The 13,913-nt window shown below is 43.5% G+C and overlaps 2 long non-coding RNA genes across 4 annotated transcripts in view; one reads left to right on the forward strand and one right to left on the reverse strand.

Annotated features, from left to right (window-relative positions):
• Positions 1-13,913, forward strand: part of LOC132249260 (uncharacterized) — a 54,753-nt gene that overhangs the window by 20,268 nt on the left and 20,572 nt on the right. The gene's annotated exons all lie outside the window — the stretch shown is intronic.
• Positions 1-13,913, reverse strand: part of LOC102569812 (uncharacterized) — a 31,738-nt gene that overhangs the window by 15,331 nt on the left and 2,494 nt on the right. The window contains exons 2-5 of one of the 3 annotated variants that reach the window (XR_009460657.1): positions 10,639-10,707; positions 3,457-3,603; positions 2,115-2,191; positions 601-657 (exon numbers count right to left, since the gene is read on the reverse strand). This is a non-coding gene — a long non-coding RNA (uncharacterized LOC102569812). Of the gene's footprint in view, positions 1-600; positions 658-2,114; positions 2,192-3,456; positions 3,604-4,742; positions 6,119-10,638; positions 10,708-13,913 lie in introns of those variants that run through there. The other 2 variants (XR_009460655.1, XR_009460656.1) reach the window with 2 other exon arrangements.

The raw sequence follows: 13,913 nt of genomic DNA on the forward strand, positions 1-13,913 counted from the left end.
CAGTTGTACCACTGACTCCTTTGCTTTCCCTTACAGGGGGTTCTACAATTGTTTGTCTCCCTACAAAACCAGCAGCCACTTTCTTTTAATGATTCTGGCATTGACAAAAAACATCTCAGAGTGCATTGCCAGGGCAGGGGGCAGGGAAAGGCTACCTCTGCCCTACTAAAATGGGGAGGTTCAGTGCATATCTACTCATCCTGATGCATCCCCTAGGTTGTTGGGAAAGTGGGTAGAATATCTTCTGCAAGGTCTACCTCCTCAGAGCTAAACAGGATTAGGATTTTTCCCTCCCATAGATAGACACCATAAAGCTCTAGGGGCTTTCAGAGGATTTTCCATTGAGGGAGGCCCTAATAGAACAGAGGATCTTCCAGACTTCAAAAGATCACTGGTAAAATCCATTTCATTTAGGGCCAATATTGTCTCTTCCTCCCCTGTCATCCCTTTGCCAGCCCCAAACATTTGCCACACATGAATCTATGAGATTTGCTTTTAAGGAAGTAATGAATTTTGGCTTCTTTTTATTTGTGTTCTGATTTTTGAGGCTTGGACCCATTTTCAGTCTTTCCTCTGCAACCATAAGAGCTAGAAACTTACATTTTTTTTTTTTCAATGAAACCAGAGATTCTCAGAAAAATCAGTTGACTCCAGCAGCTGGGGATTTAAGAAACATAATAAGTATTGTAAGACTCATGGCAAAATCCCAAGGGCAAGCAACACTACTTTCCTACTGGCAGCAATTGCAACTCATTTTTAGATACCACAAATTAATGCTGGCACCATATGATGAAGGCAGCTGTTGTCTTCTGGGCAAAGGAGCAGCTGCAGGAGGGCTCCCAGGGACCAGAGAAGTCTGAGAGACCTGTATCTGTGTAAGACTGAGAGAGACAAGTGAAAATAATTGTTTGAACTGTTGCTAGAAGACTTCCAGGAGATTTCCTGATACCCTGTGTGTTAGTTCAACCCTGGATTTGTTATTGTCTAGCATGGGGGTGGTCCAGAGAAAAGAAGGATTAGATTGAAAACAACAGCAACCCTGATTAATTAAAGTGATACAAGTTAATTGGGTGCAGCATGCTATTCAGGGATTCCAAGTGTCACACATCTCATGTGACAATCAAGCATTTGGCAGGTTGGTCAGGCATCCCCGCATCTCAGCTGGATTCTCTTGCCCCCTGAGGAAAGCTGCCGGCATTTCCCTGCAGTTCTATGTTTGGCATCTAGGCATATGCTGAGCAGAAGTCCAGCCTGCAAGGAAGAGGCTGGAAGCAATGGCAAGAGCCTAAGCAAGTGGAAAGTAAAGAAGCAGCAGTGTAAACAAACAAGAGGAAGAGCCCTATATTGGCCCTGAGCTCTTCCTCTCTCTCTCTCTCTCCCCCCCCCCCCATGGCTCCTTCTGCTCCCCATGGAAATCACTACATTCCAAGATCTGCAGCACCAAAAGCTTAGCTAATTTAGCTACTCTGTTTCTCACCTGGACACCTGGAGCCCCCACAGTTGCCAAGTTGGGTGTGTGCTGCAAATAGCCTCAGCCATGTCTCAGTAGAGGACAGGGCACGCTGCCCAGAAGATTACATTTACAGATGTATGCACATTGTTTGCAAACATCCAAATTAACTAAATAACTCTCATTGAATGGCATATATGGCATGGCACAAACCTCGTCATAGAGTTACTAGTATAAAAGCATTTACTATCATGTTACCATTTTTAATGTGACATATTTTCTTAGTCTTAATGAAAACCTACTTATTAAAAATAGGATTCAGAAAAAAAAAAAAATAAAGGAATAGGTTCCCTTCTCAGAGGGAGTAAATACAATAAGAACATGAAGAAATTAAGAAATATACTTATTTCTTCAGGAAAGAAAGCATTTTAGGCAATGTTCTATTCCATATTGGTTCAGATTGAAGCTTTACATCTCACTTGACAATGGTCTGTCCTCCTACAATACATTAAATGATCACCTTGCATAGAAAAACCCCTTTCTTGAGAAGAATAATGATGATTGCTTTTGGGAAAGAAAGCAGGGTAATTATGCACCTTTATATACTAACTTTTGGGGAAATCAACAGGGACATTTGAAGAAATTCTAACCAGATTACACTCACCTGGTCCAAAAGTAGCATCGTGTGATAGGATGCAAGGGAGTTATGGTAGGTTTTTCAGCCTTGCTGCAAGTCACCTCCTGAAAAAAATTCCAGAAATATTGAGAGGATCAAGTCTAGAAATGAATGTTAAAGGGAGAGAAGGCACTTATTTGAACTTAATGTACTGTGTGCGAGTTATCAAATGATTCTGCTTTGCTTCTACTCTGAACAGGGGTTGGACTAGATGACCTTCTGAGGTCCCTTCCAACCCTGATTTTCTATGATTCTATGATCCAGTGCTGCAGTAAAGTAGCATCTGCAAATTAGAGGAGCAGGCATATAGTTATGAAGTGCAAATTTAGGAATGTTGGTCATTTTTACATGTGGTCTGGAGGTGGGGCACTTAATTAGAGCAGCTCTCAGGAGCCACTCTAATTAAAGCACCTGTATCATCTTGTGTATTCAGCATCCCATGCTGCAAAATGGTGGCAGGGCACTTTAACTAAACCTCATCCAAAGAGCTTTAGTTAAAGTGCCCCCACCACCATTTTGAAATGAATACACGAGACGCCGAGGCAAGGCTGGTAGAGCATGCTAATTTAGTATGCTCCAGTAGACTTGAGTAATTGAGTTTGCTCCAACACGCTGTAATTACAGCACATTGGCGCAGGCATCCCACACATCTACAGGCACCTGTTATGTTTAAGATAGAAGCTATCAATATCAATTGCCAACATATGGCAGAAAAGAAGTTGAAGATATTTCTAGTTATTTACAAATTAGTAGAAGAGATAAAACGTAACTTTAATTAATTTCTTCTTCATACCTACAGAATTCAACAGAAAGCATTTGACTTGCCCTACATACAGATTTCTATATCTTATGACAGGCTTCCTGTTCAGTCCCTACAAGCCTTACACTAGGACTTCCTTAACTGTGGGACAGTGTGGAAAGAAGGAGGTTAGGTTGTAGCAAAAAAAACCAAGAAGTTGATAAACCTTCGCTTGTTTGGTCAGCAGAACCTTGATACCAGAGTGAAGTCTGTGTTCAAGTATTCTAATTTGCAAAACACCCATATTTGCTGAAACAAAAAATAGAAACCTGTTTTCTTTTTTCAGAAGGAAAACATGCCAGTTGGAAATCTATCACTTTAGCTAGGGACATCAATTACACATAAACCTGTAAAAGTGATCAGAAACCAGTACAAATCTGTAACACAACAGACATTCAGTGTACATAAACCACTTTCAAAATGGCCAAACCTAGTTTAGGATAGATCTGGATGGATGTAGTATCAGATTTAAGCGATTTAGATCTCCTACAGAGTTAAGTTAACTCACAGTCCCCCAGAATCCCAGGATACCTTGCAGCTCCCCAGCAAATTCCCCCTCACAGAGTGGGCAAGCTAGCTTTGGCCCAAGGTGTCTGCTCCAAGTTGTCTGCTGAGCAGGAAGATGCTTCAACACCCCCAACGTCTGGCCTGGGCCACTGTAGGCATGTGGCTGGATTTCTGAAATAAAAAATGAATGTCTGTTCACTTGCTCATTGGTTCAATCTACGCAGCTTAAAGCCTGTGAAGATTGGATTTTTTCAGCCTCAGGCTTTTGACTGTCAACTATTTGTATTTAGCCCTGTAACAGGTCATCATGCTAGGCCGCCCTTAATGTGGCCCATGAACCTGTCTCTGGGCAACCACCCACCTTCTTGCTTGCCATGCCTTGATGTTAATTAATTAGTCGATGTTAATTAGCAGGAGGCTGCCATTCTACTGCCCCATCACCAGGGGGCGCTATCTGCAGCTCCTTTTCCTCCCCTACACCGCAGTCCACGCCTCGCTGATGTAATCACTGTTGTCTTAATCCTAATCTCCCACTATGTGGCCCCTTACCATTCTCCCTGGGCCTTCTTTCTTGTGCTGCCCCCTCCTGGGGCTCTCTGGTGCCCAACTTGGGCCTCCCTACCATGTGGCCCCCTATCAGGGGCTCTCAGTGCCCAAACTTGGGCTTTGAATACTGCCCCCCTACCTGGGGCTCGCCGTGCCCCACTTGGGCTTCGCAATCGTGCGACCCCCCTCTCTGGGGCTCGCCATGCCCCACTTGAGCACAGAAAGCCCCGGAAAGAGGGCAGCACTACAGAGAAGCCCAACTTGGGCTTCAAATACTGCCCCCCCTCTCTGGGGCTCGCTGTGCCCCCTTTGGGCTTCACAATCGTGCGACCCCCCCCCCTGGGGCTCGCCGTGCCCCACTTGGGCTCAATAAGATGGCCCCCTTCCTGAGGCTCACAATGCCCACACTGGGCCTTCCGCGGCGCTGTCCCCTTCTCTGGGGCCTTCTGCGGCGCTGTCCCCTTCTCTGGGGCTTGCTACGCCCACCTTGGGCCCTTCAAATGCCCCTCTCTGGGGCTGGGGTCTAAGCACCCCGTAAACTGCGCCCTTACTGGCGCCAGGATCCCCACACTACTGTGGGTCTCCTATGAGGCCTCCTCCAACCCCTAATAGCCTCACCCAAATCACCGGTCTTATAACAACAACAAAACACAAACTCCAGCCCCTTGGCTACAACTTAAAATATAAGCCATCTGGCTATAACAACATTGCTCCAGCATCTTGGAGCTGCTGCTCGCAGTACCTCCAGGCAGGTTTTTCCTCACCTCTTTGCTCCCAGAGCTCCTGCCTCTTTAGCTGCTGACAGGAAACTGACTCTGGTCTCAGCTCCTTGGGCTTTATAAGGTCCAGGCCCTGCCCCCTCCTGGTCAGCTGACCTTCCTTGGTTGCCCCAGCAACCCCCAGCTGCGCTCCTTAGTCACTGCTAGGACTCCTTCCCTAGCAGTTTTCTCCTCTTCAGGCACAGAGACCCTGAGTGCTCTGTGACAAGCCCTTATGATTGGAAACTGGGTTTCCTCTCCCTCCTTCAAAGCTTGCCAACACACTCCTTCTAATTTTTCTGCTTTATCAGTATTTCTGCTGTTTTGCCTATAGCTTTGCAAAATTCATCCTTTATTTATGTCCGTTGAGTTTGATGGACTCACACCAGGAATGAATCTGGCCTCCCAATTTCTGGAGCTTTGGAATCAATAATTTCAACTGCAAAACACTACGGGTAAAAACAGATGTTGGGTTTACCCCAGGTCTGATTGTTCCAGACTTTGACACCCATCAAAACAGGCTTGGGGCAGGCATTTACACATGCAGCTTGAGCTCAAGGGAAATTCAGGTTGGGTATTAGGAAAAACTCTCACTATGAGGGTTGTGAAGCACTGGAACAGGCTACCCAAAGAGGTTGTGGAATCTCCATTCTTGGATATTTTTAAGACCTGGCTAGACAAAGCCTTGACTGGGATGATATACTTGGGGATGGGGTGCTGGACTAGGCCTCCTGAGGTCCCTTCCAACCTTAATTTTCTATGATTTTATAAATGACAGCAAACTCAAATTAGGCATGATTGTCCTGGATAAAAGTGTTATCTTTGATACTTCACAGGTACTTGAAGTGGGAGAATGGGTTTATACATCTGTTAGATCCTAGAATAAGAGGCCTTGTGCTGAGAGAAATTGATGTCTGTTTTGAGGCTATGCTAAGAACAAACATTGCATTTGTCCCTGGATAAGTTGTGCCTATATTTTTCCTGGAACAAAAGTATCCTGGGATTAGTGTGTACACACAGAGCACTTCTAACCAGGGTTTAGTGAGTGGCTGAATATGGTTTCCCTTTTCTGCCATTGATTAAATGATGCAGTGCTGAGATAACTGTACAGGCAATACTTTGCAATATCCTGAGATAAACTGTTACTACCTTTTACCTGGGAATTTTTATTAGGATTTATCCTCGGACAACAGACATGGATGTCTATATGACCACTTTATCCCAGGATAAAATGGTTTATAGCAGGGGTGGGCAATTATTTCAGCTGGAGGGCTCCTTAACAACTTTTGGTGAGCTGTCAAGGGCCACATGGCCCTGTCCCTTCACAGGTGCCTTGCTCCCTGATTGCCATTTTGGGACTGGAAATTCCACCCCAACCCCTGACCTTTGTCATCAGAAGTCCCTCCCCTTGTCCCTAGAAGTACTCCTTTTGGGTGGTCTGCCACCTTGTAGCTGGAAAAGAAACAAAGCATATATTAAAAAGTCAAACATCTAGTATAACCTATTTTAATTTTATTTAAAAAAAATGTTGTCCTGATTTACTTGCATTTGCATAGTGCCAATAGAGGTAATTGCATACTAGCTCAAAATAGGTGTGTGAGTAGGTGTGGGGCTTGTGAACTGCCATGGATGTGTGTTTGGATGGGTGTGGGGTTTGTGGGAGGAGGTGCGTACCCCACAGGGCGCACAACCCCCATTGCCAGTGGCAGCAGGAGCAGCAGGCAGTGGGCCCTCAGGGTGCTCATGGTGCACAACTCCCTGTGACTCCTGGTCCATGCACCATTGGGCCAGGCAGGCTTCATGCCTCCACATGTGGCTCCCCACTGAAGTGCTGGAAGCCCCATGTGGAGGCATCGAGTTGGCCCAGCTTGATGGTGCGTGGCTTCCACCTGCAGTGGCAGGAGCCCCATGTGCTGGTATGGAGCGAGTCCGGTCTGGCTGAAGGTACACATCAGCGGGCTAGGCTGGGCTGGGTCAGGCGGGCTCTGTGCCACCACATGCATCTCCCAGGATTCAGTCAGAGCCATGGGCTGCTGGGGGGCTCTGCCTGCTATGGGCCATGAATGCTCCAAAAGCCTGCTGCCTTCTGCCCCTGCTGCCACTGGCAGCAGAGGCTGTGCACCATGGAGGGGCCCCACACCCACCCACAAGCCACACCCCCACCTACACACACTCCCATATCCACCCACAAACCCCACATCCACTCCCCCTCCTGCAGGCAGGAGCTTCCCTCCACACTCACCACCTGTCCATGCCATGCCATGGCAGTGGTGCCCTGCAACTCTGTGTATCCTGCCCCCCAACTGGAAAAAAAATGTAGCCACATACATTTAAATTGCACTGCTGAATGACAATGTCAATTACCATAACCTGCCCTGCCATCACACAGGTGCAGCTCTATTTCTTCCAAGAGGAAAGGGCATCATATATTCAGAACAACCGAGTATATAAACACAGTATGTTTTCAGTTGAGACATGGGCAAAGTTAGTGACCATAGGCAAAGCTGGTAAAATTGCATGATTTGCCCAAGGCTACTTAAATCAGTGTCAGAGTCAGGACTAGAACTCCAGGAATTCCCAGGTTCTAATTCAGTGGGGTGACCATAAAGTGTATTTTTATTTTCCACTATCAAACTCATCAAGAATCATGTATTTACAGTGATAGTCTGTCTGCATTTTCCATAAACATCCTTTACAGCTCTTAAGTATAGACAACATTGCTTTTCTTGAGTCTGTTAAAGCTAGAGGTTTCTGTGACATTTTAATCCTCCTGAGAGCATGCATTTCTTTTGATACTTTTCCGTCAGTTCCTCAGACAGCTTTGCACGTTGCTTCTCATACTACGCAGAATACATGAATTAATTTTAACAGTCACAAAAAACAACTAACTTCGTGCACTTCTCAAACTAAGATAGATAATAGAAACTTCAATTTTCTGGCACACAAAAATAGCTTTTAATCACTGATTTGGGACATAAGCACTTGGTCTGACATGTAAAATTTGCAGTTCCTGGAAATGCCATGTCATTTTTTTGGGCAGTAGAACAGGCAGTAGAATTCAGCAGAAAGATCATTTTAGCAGGAACATTACTTCATCAGGAATCCCTGGTCTACCTTCCGTCACTGATCATCATTTAACTGTCTAGATGAGCCCTTCAAAACAATGATCTCCCTCAAGAAAATACCGATAAAGCTAATTCTTTTAATTTTTAAGGGTAAAAAGTATAAATAAAGCCTCTTTTTGCTGTGAATTTCAGGATTTCAGCAAAAGTGTCATCACTTTCTGTATTATTGCTGCTATCATATTTTTTAAATTTCCTCAACAAAAGAAAATAAATAACTAGCTCCCAAGAGAGACAAAAGATTTCATTATGCTGAAACTCACATTGGAATATAGGCAAATTACCAGAACAATCTAACAATAAGCATGGTGTAGAAACAGTACCATCAGCAAAGAAATAGCTGTATTATAAATATCTCTTTATAAATATTTGCAATTAAAAAAAAAAATCTGTAGACATATAGGGATATATCCCCGAGACATAACTCCACCAAATTCTATCAATTTACATCAGCAGAGATTTTAGCACATTAAATTTATTTAAATGTAAATGCAACAGTTATTTTCAACTGAAGGTAGTTGTAACTAAAATAATGATTTGCTCCATCAAAGGATAGGATTTGGGAGTAAAGCTTGCAAATAATTATATTATAGTTGCAAATAAAATCTGATTTTACTGAAATTTTTGGGAGAGGTAATATCTGAAACTTTCAGGGAAAGGAAGTCCAAATAACTGGATTTGAGTAGCTCTAAAGGGGCAACACTTCAGTCAGTGTAACGCTGTGGCTTATGATTCGCCTTTGATTAGACAGAAAACAAACCCTAGGGTTTAATTTTGCATAAAAGTAATAGGTACAGTTGGAGCATTTCTTGTCCTTTTGGCCCCACAGGCCAGATGAGGTGCATGAGGCTGGTCTGGTGGCTTGATGGGGCCCCCATGGCAGGACAGAGCCTCACAATGCTTCTACTTGCACACAAGGATCAGATTCTGTGTGGCTTTGGTTGGCCTCTTCATGCATGAATCAAGCCCCAGGGCACCAGCACAGTGCCTCTTCCCGGCCACCATGTCTTAGAATTGGGCTCCAGGGCCCTGTGCTGCCTAAGCCTGGCCCTCTGCATTGGAATAAGGCTCCATGCCACCCTGTGTGCCCAATCCAGCATGCACAACCACAGAATCAGGTCCAGAAATTTGACAGCAAGGTAGCAGGGCTACTGCTCTTCATTGCCAAATTTGTAGACCCGTTGGAGCCCTGCTGGCTGGATGACATAGTGCCAAAGACTGGAGCTGGCCTATGGACTGGGAGTTGAGCACCCCTAATCTATCTGAGCAGATTTAATTAGATACAGGATCAAACTGGAAAAAAATTGCTGGCAATTCCATGATTTTGACTTTTCGTTCTAATTTGGACTAAAAGCAATTTTTAGAATTTTCTACAGGACAAATATGGTTCATTCCATTCAGCTTGGAAGTCCTGGAATAATCTCTTTAAGTGCTCCAATCATACTTTTTTAAACAAAACTCTCACTTTAATTTTGTATGATTCACAAAAGTAACAGCTGCAAAGGGCCTAAATGAGTTATATTCCTGCCAAAGGCAAATGCAATCGATGCCCCACATTGTTAGCTAAAAAAACAGTGGCATTTCAGTCCATATAAGATCTGTAGAGCTTTCAGTAGACAGACTGGTAATACAGTAACTAAGAGAAGGGCTTTAAAAAAAAGTACAGACCAGAAGTAATAATAGGTTGCCATGAAACCAAAGTTCCTTTAAGTTCACTTCTGGATCAACCTTGAATTTCAACAGAAGTTTGGAGATGTTCAGAATTGAGGGGTTTTTATAGTCCAAAGAGGTCACATCCATTATATTCATTATCAACAGAGACAAACTTCAAAAGCCACTTGATATGTTCTCCAGAAATTCATCTCTAATGAAGGTATACTGAATGTCATCAACATGCATCTCCATATTCATTTCACCTGAGACACCAAAGGTGATGTGAGTTCTGCATGAAAGTAATTTTGTAAAAGTGTTTCTGATTATGCAGTCACTTATACTGAACTTTGGAAAGACAAAGATCCTCTCTAATTGAAGTTTCTGATCAAATTTTGGTTCTTACAAAAAAGTATGAATTAAAGTCAATAAGAAGTTATTAGTCACACTTCATTATCTATTAGTGCAGTCAAGGATATTGACTTCCTAATAGTGGAAATGTTAAGTAGTGAACTAGACTCAATTCTGCTGCTCCCAGTAGGAAAACAAGAAGCAATATTTTCAAAGTAAGTGCTACACAATTCAAATAAGTTTGGTATTTTTTTTTTTTTTTTTTAATCACAGCACCTCTGCTGAATATGGGTCCACCAGCCTTTACAAAAGGCAATGCAAGTTCTCTAATGATAGTCACTTCCAGACACCATATCGTTATACAAATATTGAAATTACAGTCAACAAATCTCTTAACTAAGCTTCTTTCCCCACAAGCAGTAAAGCCATGCTTCATTTACCTGCAATTTAGCTCCCGTTTATAAAGCTAATAGTCTTTTTGGAGTATTACGTTTGCAAAAGATCTAGGAATAAATCCAAAACGGTTCAATAATTCTGCAGATTTAGTCATGTACTGGGGCTTACTTTATTGGTACCCAGTAGTTCAGTTGAATTAAACAGTAAATAAGTTATTATCTACTGAAAGAGTGAACAACATCTAAATGTTAACATATATTTGATTGTATGAGACTGTATTCAGGAGTAGGTTTGGGTGTCATATAGCAAAATGCCTATTGTGCTTTCATCCACACTTTGCATCCTGAAGGAACAAAAATACATTTTATTGTTTTGCTTCTTACCTGGGAAATGTAATACCAGGACTCTCTCTCCATCACCTTGCCTGGGTTACTTCATATACTGTGTTGCAACTACCGAAGCAGAAACAAGAATGGATAATGCACAAAATGCAGATTCTGTAAAAGAGCGGCATGTACTTGTAATATTTGGGATTTAAAATAACAAAACTTGGTGGTTTTGGTCATTAATCCAATGTTAGGTTAAATTTAAACAGAAAGATTCACCATCCCTCCCTTTTATAAGTACTTATGAAGCCTACTGACACTAAGGGTATGTACACACACCACCACACAGGTCTACATATTTGAAGCATGCCCTGGCTGCTTGCTTCCTACATGAACACCAAATCCTGAAAATAAATCTATGTTGATGCCTTAGAATGGAGCTGAGTGCATGCCCAGGATCTCTGTTAGGTTCCCCGTCTTGGGTATGCTTCTTGGCAGGTGCTTAGTGTTGCACTAAGGCAGCTACATGACCTCGTATGTGGGATGTGGCGTACATGGAGACAGAGCAAGAGAGTCAGGTGGGTTTTGTTGCATTAATCCTAGGGGTGGCACAGAGGTGGTGTTCCAAAAAAATACCCAGAAAACTGCTACAGGTAACTTTTGGAAAAAATAATGCGTGGTGCATGCTTTGAACAGGTTAAAATAATGCCCCCGTCACTGTAGGTTCTAGCATGGTGTTGACCTTGGCCAGGTGGGAACATACATATTTCAGGCTATGCTATTTCCATTAACTACAACCCAAATCCTTTGCAGGAAGGATTATGTTCTGGGTTCTTTGACTTTCTGACTCTGGGCCCCCTGAATGATCAGATATCATAACCTGAAAGTGACTAAAAATATACCATTTTTCCAAGGCCTAAAGCAGTGTTTCCCAAACTTTTGATACCTGGCACACACCGTTATTCTGGCTTAAAATTGGCAGCACACTTTCCTGAATTTTACAATAACCTGGTTGAAAATTACTGAAATAGATCTAAATTCAGAAGAAATATGAAGGAGACCTCGAGGCTAAAACACTTGAGAATCACTGGCCTAAGTGGTGCCACTTAAGGACAGCAGAGGCAGGATCTCACCCTACTATGTCCTGTTTATTCCACTGCTTGCCCCCTCCCACCTCTGGTCTGTACCTCAAGGGGCAAGGACCTTGCTGAAGCTGCTATGCAAGCTCCCACACACTGGGACCTCCCTTCCACCCCCCTCCCCCCCCCGCCCCTTCTACTAACCTGGGAGATGGGAAGAGTGAAGGGGATGAGCCAGGCTACAAAGTGTGGCTCCATCTATGCATTTGCCTGCCCACCTGCTTGCAGCAGAGCACACTGCTGGGAGCACAGGGGAGTTGGGGGGAGGGGGGGGGTGGGAAAGAACAGCACAGGGACTGCTTGGGGGTAGGGAAAGGCATGGAAAGGCAGCAGCAGTGGCAGAAGTCCCTAGAGGAGCAGCTGCAAGTGCCATTGGAGTCGTTGGAGCAGACAGAGTGGTGGATGGGGGGAGAGATCTTGCACCACATCCTTTGGGAATCACTGGCCTTAAAGCAGGTAAACTATAGTTTAGTGTTAAAACATATTTTTAGCATAATAAAATCACCCAGATTAACTAAATATGATGATTGCCTAGGAAAAGTATTTTACTTATAAAGGTCAAATTATTTTGCTATCTGCCAAACAGCAGGTGATCAGAGATCTGCAGGTAGGTCAGGGACTACCTACTTTACCATCCACAGAGTGAGATTATAATGCTATTTGTTACAAAGCACCAAACAAACACTTTCAGGTGCTTCCCACCAGATCAGTGCATGACAAAATTGCAGCAGCCTGTTCTAATGTATCACTATTTGTTGTTTTCAGGCTATACCAAAAAAATAAGCAAAATCACACTTTATGTTTCTGTACCACAACGTAAAGTCAGAGGGCAAGAAAATAGAGGCAAGAAATCTGTTCAGATGTTTTTAATTTGTACTGGTAGACTTGCACGGTGGAATCATCAAAATCAGCCTATTCCATGGATCTGGAGCAAAACCAAGCACCCAACAAAAATCAAGAAGATGGCAAGAAGGCCTCATCCTACTGGTTTATCCTTGTGGGTTTGACAGTGCCACTTGGGTTTAACTGGTTTAATGATCTTCCCAGGAGAAACACTGCAATGGGAGCAGCATTAACACTGAAGTTAAGTATCTGTTCCCAGAAAGCAGTCCTGAATTGTATTGGAGCATGGCGACTTTAGCTCCCGTCTACGCCATTGCTTACCCTGTGCTGCTGCCAAATCCAACAATGAGATCAAAAGTGCAGAGAACTGATTAATACTGTAATGAAGCTGTTGCAGCTCTGACTGTTCCTCAGAGGTTGCAAAAGGCATGACATTTGAAGAATGTCCTTTGGCGCTAGACATAGCTCTTATTTCAGTCCCAGCTTCTTTCATCTTCAGCTGTGTTGCTGAGATTCCCTTGCAGGTCTGTTGTAATGCATGGAATGTTTCCTGAAAGGCCCAAATACTAAATGATACTGGGCTTTCTGGGAAAATGGTTAGTCTCTGAACGGTTGTGTTTTCATGCTAATTAGCAAATGGCTACATTTGGTTGCCTGTAAAGAATTTGGCTCAGACCTATTGCCCACATCCCACTCTGGCAAATGGAACATAGAAGTATGCCAGCTCTAGGAAACATTGTGCCTGAAACTTAAGGTACAAGACATCCTCCCAGGCACATGATGATGGTAGCCCCTATGCTACCTATGGATGGATACAGCATTTGTGAACCAAAGGGACTTAGAGAGGTTTCTGCACCTTTCTTTGTGGAGGCTGGCCCACCAGCACAGAAAGGAAGGATGGTCTTGTGGTTAAAGCACAAGCACAAGTAAAGGCTTTCGATTCAGGAACCAAAGGTGCAGATCCTGTCATGTACTTCCTGTGAGACTGAAAAGGTACCCAGACTCTCTAGAGTTCAGCTTTTCCTTTGTAAAATAATCTCACTTCTGTCCTTCTCAGAGACTTTTCAAGGACAAATTCATTTATGTTATAAGATGCTCAGGAACTGTAAAGGGGAATGTAAGAAGTACCTGGATACAGCTGTATAATTCATTTACTTTCTGAAGTCACTTGAAGACCTCAATTGGCAAGTGCTGAGGAATAAAGTGGCATGATACATCTATGGCAAAGACAGTAAAAAATGTCTCTTTTAATTCCCGAGCTTCTGTTCTCCCTACAGCACTTGCCTGAGGCACTCCCCGCAACAGCATTCCTGTATTTCACCGTGAAAGTCAGATTGAACTTTTGTGAGG

The sequence above is a fragment of the Alligator mississippiensis genome, chromosome 3, assembly GCF_030867095.1.
Source record: "Alligator mississippiensis isolate rAllMis1 chromosome 3, rAllMis1, whole genome shotgun sequence".
NCBI classification, from domain to species: domain Eukaryota; kingdom Metazoa; phylum Chordata; order Crocodylia; family Alligatoridae; genus Alligator; species Alligator mississippiensis.